Consider the following 15757-nt stretch of genomic DNA (forward strand, 5'->3'; position numbering starts at 1 on the left):
TATAGATATTAATACATGTATATATGCATTAATGCACTCGAAGTTGCGGCTTCGAAAAACTTGTTTAAATCAAGCAGGCGTTGCAGCAAATGTCAAATGGATAAATACGAAGTTGAAACTTAGGAAATTTGTTAGCCAGAACTTGAGTCAATCAATGAACAATGATTTAAATTAAACAATCTTTTAAAACCTGTAACTGCAGCGTTAAAAAACAGATTCCGTTCAATTTTCCCATTCAAACATCAAGTTTTTTCGCAGCTGTTATGAATTCAAAACATTTCCTGCCCTAAAGAACCCCAACTTCAATACTCTCTCAGCTGCAAAAACCCCTCTACTCATTCCATCACAAAGTTTTGCATTTAGACGAACAAAAACTGCAGTTCTTGTATACTGTCCTTCAGGTTTTTCTGACCAAAACACAATTCACAAATAAAAAAGGAGTGTAAACGCAATTTTTATTTAAAAAACTTTTCTCATGGCAAACCGCAACAGATACAAACACAAAAAAAAAAGGAAATGCAAAACAAATTCGCATTTTCAGACAGAAACTTATCGATTTTTTGTTTTGGCATGGTGGGAAAAGCTTTTAATGGTCTAAAAAAGCATTTTGATGGGTTGTCAGTTCAGCTCTTTTCGCCGGGGTAATTGAATGCACTCGTTCCCAGTCAAATGCAATTTGACAGACAAAAGACCCCGAAATATGCAAAAAATGGCGGGAAGTGTAAACAAATTTTGATGAATTACTTGATCGAATGTGAATGGGAGGGACGTTCCCCTCTAATTTGTGGGATTTCATAAAATTCGCCATGCATTTATGATGGTTTATTTAGGCATGACATGGAAACCCGTATAGTTTGCATCACGTTGACTCACTGAAAAACCCGTTTTGGTTGCTTGATTTTGCGGCATGCGGCTAATTGTCTTTCAACGCCCACGAAACAGTTTTTATTTTCGGTTTTGTTCAGCTCTTTTTTGCTGCCTTCATTTCTTGTTCCAGAAACTAGTTCGGCGAACAGCTGTTTTTCTTCCCATAAGCGGAGTGACTTAGTGCTTTTGTCCAACCAGGGGCGTAGTTAAAGATATGGCGGTACAAAATGTAAAACAAAGTCATATTTTTAAGGCAACCCCTGAATATCTGACTAATGGTCTTGTTTACCTGGAAATCTTACCATATTTGGCTTGAGTATTATTTGACATTTTGTGTCAGGGCTTTTGTTTTGATGGACCGAAAATCAGGGACTTATACGGTTTTAAAATGTGGTAAAAAATATCTGAAATCAATAAAAGAATGTTTAAACTTATTAAATAATTCATTCATATTATTGATTTGATAACAAATATTTCTTCAACTGATTTTCTTTCATCAATAAGACCCTCAACAATAAAATCCTTTTTGCACCACTCTTTTCACAACTCATGTTCAGTGAGCAATTTTACTATTTCGTCTCGATGAAAGATGAAATTTTCAGCGAATTTTCTCCACCACACCCGATATGTCAGCGATTTCTCCTTGGAGTTGCAACACCCCCATCAACAATTGGGCAATCCTTCAAGCGGAAACAATTTCAAATGCAACTTGAGCTTGCATTGAAACAATTTCTCACGATTTTGCCATTTGGGAGCAGCTTCTGTGCTCGCCTCGGCTCATAAATGTTGCATTACCCCAAAAAAAAAAAAAAGATCTAGTAAAGTTGATTTTATTTCAGCTGCTGCTGTTTAAATGTTTTCATTGCATTATTGAGGAGTTTGGTGCAGCAGCTGCTGATCAAACTGAAAAGGAGGAGAAATAAAAGCAAAGAATGTCACTCGAGTGGCAAGTTGCAAGTTGCAAGTTGCAAGTTGTCTGCCAAGGCCATTACAACAACCCACTAACTGTAGTTGTTAGTTGTTGGACTTGTCTCGGTTGTTTGTCAGCCAACTGATACTTGCAGCTTAACTATCGTTAATTGCCGCACGAGCTGCCGCTTGTTTCCCCTCGTTTTTAATTATACCCAGCTATGTGCCTGTATCTCACTGTCGCTCCTTCTAAACTGCTTCATTCGCCGGCCATATAAGTTATGAAGTTATAAGAGGTTGCACAAGAAGTTAAGTACCTACACGTGACGAAAAATCGCATAACTTTAGCTGGTGAAATTATGATATCATATCAGTTGTGGCAAGAAAATAACATTAAGTATTTAGCTAAACATTTTGAGAAGGCAGGGAGAGCCGATTGTTGCTTTACTTTTCCTTTTATTGAAAATCTTCTTTAGACATACTCTTTTTCCCCTGTGTAACTCGCAGTTAACTAGGGAATTCATCGCGTTTCCTCTTCAGCTTTTGATGAGTGCATTCCATAGATCGGAGAATTACAGACTGGAATTACACACATATTTACTTACAGACATCGAGATTTCTTTGTCATCATGGCTTTTTTTTCTCGTTGGGCTTTAGATAACTGAGAATGATTCATTGGAGTCATGGTTCTTGTGTTCGTGTTCTTTGATGATGTCTATACAGTGATATTTTCTTGTTTGGGGATTTTACGACTTTGTGCTTATCAAGTTTCAGTCATGCTGGTAAAGAAAGAATAAATCTATTCATATTATTTGTACTCTCTACAAATTTAAAGATTTATGTTCATTTGATTTTGATATTATTAACTGAAAATTGGCTGCTAAAACTAAAAAACCAGTACAAGGAAGACAGAAAATCAACTCTAATCTGGGTCTTAAGCTTCACTTAAATCTGCCGAATTGGACGGAGAAAAGGCAACAAACTCCACTGAACTCAAGTGAGAAATCCTCAACTTACTTAAACAACAATTGTGACACTTATCCCTCCTCCCAGTTTTTCGCCTAAGAAATAGAGGATAACTTTCCCGACTGAAGTGAGATTCTTGAGATAACCTCGAGGCTCCTTTGCTCCTTTTTGGTGTAAATATTTTATGGCGTCGAATGTCCGACTTTGACACTTGGTTGTCGGCTATATCGTCGCCATCGCATCATCATCATCGTCTCTATTTCTTTGTGCCAGTGATACAGTTCTCTACACAGTGTTTTACCTCGCTCTTTACAACTTTTTTGCTCGTCTTTGAAGGCTTGTCATAATCCTTTCTGATAACATTTTATGTCACAAGCCATGGCCAAACACACTCCACGTTGTCTATGGCTTTAACCCTTGACTGGTGTCCGTCCCACTGGCTGCCAGTCGCAGCCACTTGATAACTTTACACTTGAGCTCACTGTCGCTGCTATTTTCAGTCCTACTCAATGGCAAAAAAAAGAGGGAAAATATAGAAAATGTATATAAAAGAATCAGCAGCCGAAGACGGAGCGCGATAAGCAGCTAATGGCCGCCGACTGTTGATGCTTCCTCCATCGACTCGCTTTTATCTCCCAGCAAACTCCACCAACTCACCCACCCTCGTTACATGGTATCGCCCCCATCCACTTCCCGGGTCTTTCAAAGCCCACAGATGAGCTCAACTGGACCCTGCCCGCATATGTGCTTGTGGTACAGTGATAACTGCTTCGAGTGGATCTGTAGTTCGCCTTGCGAATGATTCATGGGTGGGTTCTCTGCTGAGAAATGCGGGTCACAAGCTTTAAATTGATTGGCAAATCTTCTTACAAGTGATTAAAAATCAATTAAGAAGTGATTGACTGGCTTTGATACAGGGCAGTTATATTATTACTCAGAATAACCTTAAAAGCTGATTTAAAGCTCTTTTAAAATTTAAATGATTTTAAACACCTTGGTATAAAGTTTTTTATAGAAATGTTTTCTAAATCTCCAGTTATTTGAGAAAATGAATAAAGGAATTTATTTTTCGTTTGACATTTAAATAAAGATCTTACATATTAATATTAAGTATGAAAATTAGTTGCACTATAATAAAAAAAAAAACTTTTATAAAGAAAATGTACCTTGCATTTAATTTGGAGTAATCACTGTACCGTCCATTCAAGTGCCACTGAGCAGATTCCGCTATCAGAACACGCATCGTTTCTCGCTTTCTCATAGCCTTTCAGCATTGTATTTACGCTCTGATTTGTGAAGAGCAGAAAACGCTACAGATGCCATCGGCCCCGCCCACCTAGCACCGCCGCCCACTTCCCCCTAACCTTCCGGCCCAACTTATCTAAAGATTTGAAGTACGTATATGTGGACAAATCCGCTTTGGTGGCCCGTTTAATATGTCATGTCATTGATATGAAACGTTCTTTCAGTTCGTTTCAGTTTTATTTTCCGGCATGAGAGATGATCTCCGCGACGGCCACACGTCGTATGAGTAATCACGCACATGACCTCTCGCTCGCTTAAGCACATTTAATGCACTTTTCCCCCAACCTTTTTCACTAAATGTTGTACTATTAAATATATGCTATATGAGAAAATACTCATATATGTTTCTAGCGCAAAATCCATAAAGCGGAAGATTTTTTTACGCCCTCAGCGCGTTGAAAAGAAATTTATGCGGGTATTTTCTGTGTTTTATTACACGAATTTCTGAATTTCTAAGCAATTTAGTGAGGCCCCTCACGTTGAGGGTTTTCCTCGATTTTTCCGCGCTTATGTTTGTGACATTGATGAGTGGCACTGGGCAGTGAACTGTATATGGGGTTAATGGTTAAGGGGTTAAGGGTTAAGGTAAGGGAAAATGGGTTGGGAATGTAAATTTAACTTGGAAATAAGTTAGCTTGGCTTTTGCAAATGTAATATCTGTAAAAAAATTACTTAAAAACAACCAAATATTTTCTGTTTTCGTTAGTAATTTATAAATTCCATAAACAAGCCTACTCTAAATAACAATTTTTGGTTTATGACCAAACCAAAATAGATAATCAACGTTTTGTTATGTTTACAAATAAAAACAGATGTTGTTAAATGTTTAGTAGACAACTAGGAGCACTTAAACATTTACCTGCCAGTCCCCGAGTTGCATTACATCACTAGCTTTGTTCTCCTTCTGTCAATTATAAGTGTTTATCTTTTTTCAGTGATCCCCAAACACATTTCCCCATTTCAGACAGCTTAACCCCTTGGGGACCTCGTGTGTTCGGGATTATTCTGCATTTTCGCCGACTATCATTGACTGTCCATAAACATTTTTCTCCTTTTCCATTTTATTATTTTACTCTCTGCCGGTGACAGGCGTTTCGTACATGTTCGATAATTTGTTTTTAAACGGCTCATTGTTGCTGTTGCTGCCGTTTCGACTCTTGTCGAATGGGCCCATTACAGGTACATGTGTTGTCTGGAGCTGAAGAAGAAAAAACCAAAGCTTTTTTTTAATGCCAGGCCAAGCGTCAACGTTGCCTGGAAAACGTGCCTTGAATGCGAGCAGGTCCCCCGTTTTTTCCCCCTTTTCTTTCTTTGGAGGCTCACCGCCCATAATAAAAGTATTTTAAGTGAAATTCACAACCTTCCGACGTAAATCGTAAAAATTCTGTTTTCAATGCGGCTTTACTATTTTCGTTGTTTGGTTTCTTTGGCGGTGTGTACTGGTTTTTTTTCTTGTCTGTTGTTTGGCAACGCGGCTAGAATTCAATTAGGCTGAAGCAGTTTGAGAGTCATTTAGCAATTAGCTGCAGAGAGAAAAAAACGTAGTAATATGACAATTGAAAAGCAAGACAAAGCCTCTCTCTTTTTTGTATATAAATGTTGATTTCTTTAAAAAAGAAACTTCAAATTAAAATTATAGTTTAATTAGTATAAATCAAACTGAAATTAACTTTTTAAAGTGTATAGCTAGGGAAATTGCCGCCACTTCGTCTGGCTCCCATTTTTTCCTTTACAACTTTATTTTTGGCATCTTGAGGTTGTTCTTTAATTTTGCTTTCGTTGTCTTCAACTCGTTCAATGACTCTGAATTCTGTAGTGAATGTCAAGGGATCCTCCTCTGCTTCCCTTTCTTTTGCCATTTCTTAATGCAGTTTTCAATTTGCCATTTCTGCTGATGCTGTTCGTGTCTTTGTTTATTGTTTATCTATGCCGCTGCATTTTTTTCCCTTGTTGTATTGTTTATTTTCGGTGGCTTATGCTGACGTCAAACAACGTTCACGACATTTGTGATCGGAAGACTCTAACACGTCTGTGCTCTTTCTCTCCCAACTATCTCTTCCCTTTCCGATTATAATGTTTTTTGCATGCAAAGTGCAATGCCAACAGCAGTAGAAAAAGTAGAAGCTTTGGCGATAAACACAGCCAGACAGACACCGCATAAACAAGGAAAATGCTAAAATGAATTGGGAAGGGGCGCCCACAAAAGGCTTTTCGCATTTTAATGGAAATGTTCTGGCGTCTTGCGCGGCGACTCAAGCCCAACTGATGTTTCTTATTGTGGCTGCGGGTAGGAGTTTATAAAGGCTACACTGTATTGTGGGTATATTGAATAAGGAAAAATAGATGAAACTAATATTAATAAGCACGACTGTCAAAGAATGTACCTAACATATCCTAAACATGCGCCTCTCTCTGCGCTTCTCACAAAGTTAAGCTAACTGAAGCTCTAGCTCCTCTTATAATATTTACTTTACCTTTCAGCGACATTCAATAAACCTCTTCGCCGAATTATTCCCACTTTAATCAAAATTCGTTGAATTCAAAGCTCGTTTGCCAAAGAGCATTCTGCAAATTCTATGTTATGCCACACAGCCCCTCCGCTTACCCCTTTTTATGTGCTCATCATCGATTGTTGTCTGACTTTTAGCCATTTGTGGTGGCGCGGGTCTTAACCCATGCTCTCCGCTGTTTGGTGGCGCGTGACTTTGAAAATATGCTTTCGCATATAGATTTCCATGCCGTGGCATATCTCACAGACTTATGCCTGTCAATGCAATGCAGACACAGTGCAGACCGACAAAATAACAAAATATTATGCTACGTGATTTGGCCGGCATTTGGCTCGACTCCCGATTTCTGATTCCTGATTTCTGATTGCATTTCTGCAATTGTGAAATATTTCTGCAGCATTGATTGCGTAGGCGAATAAAGCTGGATATGGAAATGTGTGGAGTTTCGGGAGTGGCGGGAACGGGGGAGTTCCCGTAAATTGGTTGCCATTTGGTTGTTGCCCCATGAAATCCACTTGAGCGCTGCCTTCTTGAGTTGGGGACGTCGACGCCCACTTGCTGCCACAAAAAGCGTAAACATTTAATTTCCATGTGCCACAGGGAGCGAAACAAATGCAAAGTAAACCAAGTGTTAAATATTTGACATGGGGCACATACATGACAACAGGAGGCAAGATTGCAGAGGAGTGGCCGCCACTCACGTCTAGAATTTCTTCTTCAGCCTAAGGCTGCCAACTTTGCTGCATTTCCTGACAGCTCCAACTGTCGGCATTTACCCCACAAATCTAGCCCAAGAGCCCACCTACCCAGCTGTACACTGATGTAGGGTTCAAAAATAGGGTTCTTACAACCACGTTTTAATTATTATAACACATTTTTAGATAGGCTAGCATTTGAAAAAAAACATAATGAGTCTATAATATAAAATATATATAATATGCAACTTAAAATAAATAATCTTACAGGTTTTTCCAAATAAATGAACACAATTCATAAACATAAGTGCCTCTCTCCGCGCTTCTCACAAACGTTAGCTAACAAGAATCATATGGAATATATGTCTTGTGTTCTGCATAACTAAATAAATAAAAGCGCGTGATGTACAAGGTGGAGAAATAAAACTTGGTCTTATATTTTATTTTCATTTTATTTTCCTTACCCTAAGAGCACTGTGCTCTTCTGGCCGTGTCATGTGCTTCGCTAATGACTTTTGCTTGCCGGGCAGGACGCCTCCTCGTCATCAGGGGCTTTCTCGGTCTTCGGGAAAATGTCAGTGTCGGCGCCCTCGCACTTCATTATTTTGAGTTTTCCAGCGCGCTCTCACTCTGCCATAATTTCTCCTTTCTTTTCACTTAAACTGGTTCAAGGTGTTGACTCCGTGCATGTGTGTTCACAACAAATGTGGCACCTGCATCGAGGTAATGGCTTCCTTGCACTCTCCCTTCCATCAACCTTCAACCCAACGCCCCCATGATGTTTTCCTGTTTTCGTTTATTGTCTGTCATGCGGCCGTAAAATGATTTCCTTCTTAGCTTGAGCCTGAGCCTGAGTTTCTCCCCCAGCTTTCGCCTTGGAAATTCTTTTCCATATCTTTGCACTTGACACTCTTGACTCTGCACAGTTTCGCAGGCACAGTTTTAATTACAGTTTGGCTGCAACTGCTCCGAAAGGCAGTAGACATTCCGGTAGACAGTCGTATGCTGTTCATTGTTCCAGTTTGTTCTTTGGTCCGCCTGTCGCTCACCCCCGCCCACAATTTACAGCTTTTGGCTATTGTCTCGCTTGTTAGGGTCTGGCCAGCATTTTTCCTTTATTTTCATATACATATATATATTTGTTCCTTTTTCACATATTATTGTGTGTTTTCTCTGGTGGAAATGTTTGCTTGGCTGGCCGCCCGGCTCAAGAAGAGCAAAACATACACTTGGAGTGGGAAAAGGCAGCTCTCAAAAGTCGAGAGTGGGGTGGGGGGGTAATAATAAACCACGAGCGGCGCATACCAAGCGTCTACAATTACCGTTGTACATATACATCGTGAGTGGGGGGCGGTGGGGGAAATGGAAACAGAACAGAAAAGGCCGAGAAACATATTCCAATAAATTGTTAGAAAGTACGGGAAACCAGGAAAATTGAAAATTATTTTCCATTATTTTTTACATTTACCCTGACCAAGGGTCAGTTTTTTTCCTAACCAGAAAATGTTCGAGGCCTCCGCAGGAAACTTAGGAATAATGTTGATTTAAATTTACTACTCATTTTTATAGCAGAAGCAAAAAAAAGGTCCTTTCCCCGCGCTACTAAATAATTTTAACAACGAACGCCTTCCTCCGCACTTTTCAAAAGTTTAGTTAAGCTGTAAGGGAGGAATCAAAAGCATTTCAATTAGTAAACCTGAAACCAACCATGACTTCCTTCAAGGCAACTACTTCAATTAGCAACTCGTAGTGATGTTCTGGGAAAAAGTTATCGTTTCCATTAGCAGGAACTCTCAGACTTTATTTACAAGTAAATAAACAAATGATTGCATGCAAATGAAGTGCGCTGCATTGGTGATCAAAAGATTGAGGCCTCGCAGTCCAAAAGAAAATACAGAAATGTTGTCTTCGCCCTGAGATTTCTGTGTCGTCTGCATATCGATGAAGACGGGTGGAGAAGTCATCACTTCGATGATGATGACAAACCAGACGACAGTGGCAAATATTGACAATGGCACAACAAGGGGGCAAGAGTCTCTTCTGCGGTTAACCAACTCGACCGCCGAGCACTTGACTGACTTTTGTTGCAAATTATTATTTTTATTTTTATCGTTATTATTGTTGTCCCTCCACCATCTCAATTTGCATTTGCCCAGGTGGAGCAGCGGTGGCACAGGACTTGCATTTCAATGACAATATTTCCTTTCGCCATCTTCCGATTGCCTCGAGTCCAATGCTCTCCGGTTGCCAGCGATGGTCGGCGATATGGGAATTACATTTTCAATTTAATTTGTTATACCCAAAGAAGTATGAAATTGGTTTATGAGCACAATATGATGCGGTAATAATTTTTATATTTCGCTTTTAATGGGCCTTAATCGCTTGATTACTTGGTGAGCGAACTATAAATTAAGTTATTTATATATTGTTTGGCTTTTAATTTGATCATAATTAAATTGTTGAATACGTTAATAATTAATACAAAAACTTAGTTCGCGTGAATCAACTATTTTTATAGTATAAATTATTATTAGTAATTGGGTAATTATTTAATTCATGATGCTTAATTTAATGCAAGTTTTTCTACGTCTATGAAGGAACTTTGAAAACACCTATACTTGTATTTAAAATGCTGTGATATCTTCTGCAAACTATTCTTTAACTCGCTCATCTCTGGCTGGCAATTTGCCTTTGGTTAGTTGCTTGGCTGGCGTTTCATTTTGATTTGATTACATTAGTTGCGAGTTCCCGGCTCCGCTTTCCACCTCGGGGATATCCATTTTAAAGTTCATTTACCCACCTCATCTCTTCCTGCCTTTTGGCCTCCGGTCGAATGGCTACACTTCCGTCTTAGTTATTTACCCAAGTGCGGGGATTTCTAGTTCGTTTGTCATTCGTTCTCCTCCTTCAGCTTCTCGTTTTCCGCATCCATCCCAGTTCGGAAAAGTTGATTTGCTTCTTGGACAAGTTTCCCTCATTTCTAGACCCACTTTTTTTTTGTGTGCTGCACTTGTTTTGGCTTTTACAGGAAATTTGCAAGTCATAAACAAGTTTTTGCTTTTTATTTTACTTGTGTGAGCTTCTTTCGGATTACTTCCCATTTTGGGCATATATTTTAGGTTTTTGTTTTAGGGCGCCGCAATGAAGTAGTAAATTTGAGAATTACTTGAAAAAAAAGTTGTGAAAACTTTCAGGCTTATTATACCCTTGCAGAGGGTATTATAATTTTGGTCAAAAGTGTGCAACGCAGTGAAGGAGACATCTCCGACCCTATAAAGTATATATATTCTTGATCAGGATCACCTCCTGAGTTGATATAGCCATGTCCGTCTGTCCGTCTGTCCGTCTGTCCGTCTGTCTGTCCGTCTGTCTGTCCGTCTGTCTGTCCGTCTGTCTGTTTCTACGCGAACTAGTCTCTCAGTTTTAAAGATATCGAATTGAAACTTTGCACACACCCTTCTTTCCTTTGCACGCAGTATATAAGTCGGAACGGCCGGGATCGGCCGACTATATCCTATAGCTGCCATATAACTGAACGATCGGAAATGCCATAACTTTGGTGTTTGTAAAGTTAGGAAGTTGGGATTTTCTATGGGTTTTGTATTTGGCTAATCAATCCGACATGCCGAATTTCATAAGGATCGGCCGACTATATCCTATAGCTGCCATATAACTGATTGATCGAAAATGCCATAACTTTGGTGTTTGTAAAGTTAGAATGTTGGGATTTTCTATGGGTTTTATATTTGGCTAATCAATCCGACATGCCGAATTTCATAAGGATCGGCCGACTATATCCTATAGCTGCCATATAACTGATTGATCGGAAATGCCATAACTTTGGTGTTTGTAAAGTTAGGAAGTTGGCATTTTCTATGGGTGTTATATTTGGCCAGCCAATCCGACCTACCAAATTTCATAAGGATCGGCCGACTATATCCTATAGCTGCCATATAACTGAACGATTGGAAATGTCATAACTTTGGTGTTTTTAAAGTTAGGAAGTTGGGATTTTTTATGAGTATTAAGAATGCATCATATGAATAATTTTGGAGAATATAATTTACAGAGTATTCTGCAAGGGTATATCAACTTCGGCTCCGCCCGAAGTTAGCTTTCCTTTCTTGTTAAAAAGTGAAGTTTGCTGCGGAAATAGTTACTGGCCAAATGATAAATAATTCTTGAACTTGTGCTGCTCTCGAGTTGTCAAGTTGAAATTTAGAGGCTGCTAAACTTTGTAATGGAAATTCTTAGGAAAGAGATCATATATTAATAATTTTATTGGTTTAGCCTTTACAATGGATACTGTGATTCTCACAGATTTCTAAACTTTCCCACCTCAAATAGATTACTTTCCACTTTCCGTGTTTTGGTATTTCCGCATGTATCGTAACTCATTTGACTGAAAGCTTTTCGGTGTTTCGCCAGTTATTCTCGAATGTCCTTGAGTGTAACCACAAAAAAGCGTAAAACAAAAGAACCAGACAAACCAAAGAGAAAAGTTCTAATAGCCATCAATCAAAGTTGGTCAAAATGGGGGGTTGTGGGCCAACATCTTGTTTCCTTCACCTGCAAAAGAGGCGGCATATCGTTCAATGTCATCGGGACAGGACAGGTGTCGACGGTGGGTTAAGTTCGGAGGTGTGCAAAGTTGGTTCGCAAACATTTGTTGTGGTTAAAATTAGCATATGAGTCATTGTTTGGCTGGCTTCGTTGGCCAAGCCATTAATATTAAAAGGTAAAAAACAAGAGGCGCTCTGGCAAATACCACTTAAAAATTAGAGAAAAAGAGTGTGCTGAGTTTTGAGTTGGTAGTGATTGTGCATATACAATGAAAACTATGTTGAATACTTAAATATGGAATTATCTTCATTATCAGGTGAAATATATAATTTAAAATTAAAAAAAATATATTAATTGAAAGCATTTAGACTAAAATATCAATTACCGTTTGATTATAAACTTCATCTTATCCTTAAAATAAATATATACAAAAACAAATAAATAACAACGATTTTATGGAAGATAATTAAGTGAAATGTTAATCAGAATTGAAGTATTTTGAAAAACGTCTCACACAAATATTTGATCTCAAGCCGAAAGATCGTCAAAACAAATATTTGTAATAAGTTTTGAAGGTTTTGTAACCTAACAATATGATTTCCAATTTCTCTCAATGTGTGTAAAGCTGATTTGAGGGCTTGTTTTGCTGGCAATTAGCGGAGAAGTGCCGGAGCAAGTGAGTCCTGGCATTCGTCCTTTCCTGGCCACTCGTAAATTGTCATTCGCAAACATTGCACATACGCTCAGTTGAACTTTACAGTTGGATCTGTTCAGTTTTCTGTTCTTTTCTGGCGTGCTGATTTTCAGTTTTACTGTTTTTTTTTTCTGCAGCCCATTTTCGAGTTGACAATTTGAATAAAAGCCTGATGGGTGTGCAGTGAGCATGTGCTCTTTGCTACCAACTCGAATCTCGAATCCCTTCCCTTCGCCCCTGGCGATTCGTTTTTGTGTCTGCCTCCTCTGATGCATTGTCGGGGCATTATTTATGGCACTTTGACTGGCTCTAATGGATTGCGGATGAGACTTTAACTTCTTAAGTCCTAGACTTCAGTGTATTTAACCAGATTAGCTTGAGTAACTTAAAGCATTTAGAGCTCTGCGTAAATGTGCAATTCTTATTGAATGAAATCTTATGTATTCATGTGAGATATGTGCTTTGAAAATTACCTTGAATATCTGAGATATTTGTGAGTGCTGCAATGTATTAGGGTGTACCTAAATTTTATATTTTAGAGAATTTAAATGAGTTTGTTAGGATAAGTTGAGTTAAATTTCCGTGTTGCATAATTTCAAAAGACTTAAAAATTTAATTTCTATAGTTTCTTTTGCTCATTCGTATGATATCACAAAATAAATAGAGTTTTCCCCCATTTCCACTTGACAAGTTGGCTTGCCTTTAAGCCTTTCCATTGGAGCACTGCATCTTGTGCATTTTCATAATTTTCTTTTCGTTTGCTTTTCATCTTTTCATTTCGCTCGCTGCAATGCAAACACACACATTTCTGAGCTGCTCGTTATGCACAAGAAAAATACGAAGGAGGAAAACTTGATTTGTCAACTTCTTCGCCCAACAATGCCTGGTCTTTTTTGTAGTCCGTGTGTTTTGTATCTTAAGCCAAACAATGTCAACATTTTTGCCTGACATTTTGCCAACGAATTTCCCTTAGTATTTTCCCCATGAATTTTTCTTATCATTTTGTTCATTTGTGTGACATAACTCGGATGTTTTTGCTGTCATTTGATAATATTTTCTTCGCCTTGAAGTTATTTCAATGAGCGTGGGAATTTCGATTTGTTGTGGCATGTGTTGTGTGTCCTGGAAACCCGTAATTGAATTGCTGAAAATTATTGATTGTCGGGGGTACACATACTGTCGTAGAACCCTTACCTTTGCCCTTTTACTGTAGTCTTTGCATTTTAAAGCGAATCTGTGGGAGAATCTTGTCTAACCCGCATGTAACTGTCAACTTTGCTTGGGGCCAACTTTGCCTTTGGCCTTCAAGGTGTCCTTTCCCACCCACCCACCACCTCACCTTTTGTCTCCCATAGAGGCGAACTTTTGTCAAACGACTTTCGCATGCATTTTTAATGCAAAGGCCAGCTAGAAACGGAAAAAAGTTGAAGCAAACAAGTTTAAACTAACTGCCTGGGTGGGTTAAGTGGGGGGTTGGGGGTGGGCAGGTGAAGGTGAAGAGTGGGTGCAAAGAGGGTGTTAAGTGGGTGAAGCCACCCCCTTCATATTCGCTGACGCAATGCGACAGCCGGAAAAGTGTACAAAAACATGGGTTATACATGCCCCAGCCAAAGCAAACCCTTCTCTTTTTCGTTGACCAGCAGCCAAAAAAGAGAGCTGTAAGCCGGGAAATTGAATTACTTTGCTCGTGCACACGCCCACTTTTCTCCACACCTCCTCCTGTTTTTCCCTTCCCCCCACTCACATGCACACAATAATCGTTTCCGCTTGACTTTACCCCAATTATGTCAAATCAAATTTTTCACTCTCAGGCCACCGGAAAATTCAATGCAAAAAGTAAACGCTTAACCCTTCAATGACCCCACAAAATGTGACCGAAAATCAAGAAGAATTCCAATCAAAATAATTCCCAGCGGGCGGAAATCAATAGGGGTGCTTTTAAAAAAGCAAAAAGGACCATTGGTTCATAACTAATTGCGAACAGAGAAAAAAATAAAATAGGGTATGTTAATTTCAAATTCATTAAAATATTTAATAAATGTCGCAATCTAAAATATTTTAAAACAAAATCAAGACAACTTCTTCAACACAAACAAACATTTTGTATATTTTAAATCCATAAAATGGTAAAAATAGAAATGTATGATTTTTCAAAATCTGAAATATTAATTGCAATAGTTACCCTGTCTCTAGCTATTTCTCCCAGTGGATTCCTTTGCCTTTAAATTTATAATTGAAACATTAACTTTTGCAAAACGGCAGCCCATTTTTTCTGTCAGAGATTTAAATTCATTTGAAAAGGGAGTGTAGAAGATGTAGAAGGGGGTCTTAGGCGGAGATCTGAGGAAGTGGCCTCGGGGACCGGGACATGAGCAACTCCAAAGAGCTGGGACGACAACATCCGCATCGTCATCATCAGCGGCCTCAAAGGAAGCACTCAATTTATGCAAATCGCATGTAAATCTGCTTGAGAGTCAGAGTGTGCCGAAAGGGCAGGGGGAAATGCAGGCTAAATTGTTTGCCAGGAGAGGATGCCACTGAAGGATGTTTAATACACAAACTCCAAAAGTGTGAATATCTCGCGTTAAATGCGAATTTACAGTTTGAAGGCAATTGCAAGAGAACTGCCAATAAAATGGAAATGAGAAATCTAATAAAAGAAAAGCTAGACATATGTAAATAGATAATGGCCTGGCTATAAAAAATAATGAAGCAAGACGTGAGCACAAGCTTGGGGGATTTGGAAGAAAGGGCGGGAAAAGCCGAGAAATCAGGGCACCAAAGCTTAAAATGAGAAAATGCCAGAGCAAATATCTTCCAAATTGAGAATCGATGGAAAGGCATTTAAGCTGCCAAAACAACCGGAAAAAAATGAGAAAATAGTTCAGTTCGTTAAATCTTTAACGATTTTAGGCTATACTTTAAGAGTGAGAAATAAAGGGAAACGAGATGATGATCTTATTGCCAATTGCAGTTTATAAAGAGAATAATGCCTGACAAAACAATAAAGTAAGAACAAATACAAATATTTTATTTAAAAATCAAAGACTTTAGGGTTTCCTCTATAATTTTTCTTTCTTTAACATTTTAAAGGACTTTGTACTTTAAGGGATCACTTTAGGCTATCATGACTCCTTGCAAATCCGGTTATGGCTCACTGCATTTGGAGTGCAGTAGGTAACAAACAGCTGGGAAAAAATAAAGGAGCCTGGCGAAAATAAAATGGCAAAGGCAGCAATCGTGCAACA

The 15757-nt window shown here is 38.7% G+C and overlaps 1 protein-coding gene across 8 annotated transcripts in view; it reads left to right on the forward strand.

Annotated features, from left to right (window-relative positions):
• LOC108037909 (cyclin-dependent kinase 14) overlaps positions 1–15757 on the forward strand; it is a 107253-nt gene that overhangs the window by 42303 nt on the left and 49193 nt on the right. The gene's annotated exons all lie outside the window — the stretch shown is intronic.

Source organism: Drosophila rhopaloa, unplaced genomic scaffold, assembly GCF_018152115.1.
Source record: "Drosophila rhopaloa isolate 14029-0021.01 unplaced genomic scaffold, ASM1815211v1 contig_163, whole genome shotgun sequence".
Classification (NCBI taxonomy): Eukaryota; Metazoa; Arthropoda; class Insecta; order Diptera; family Drosophilidae; genus Drosophila; species Drosophila rhopaloa.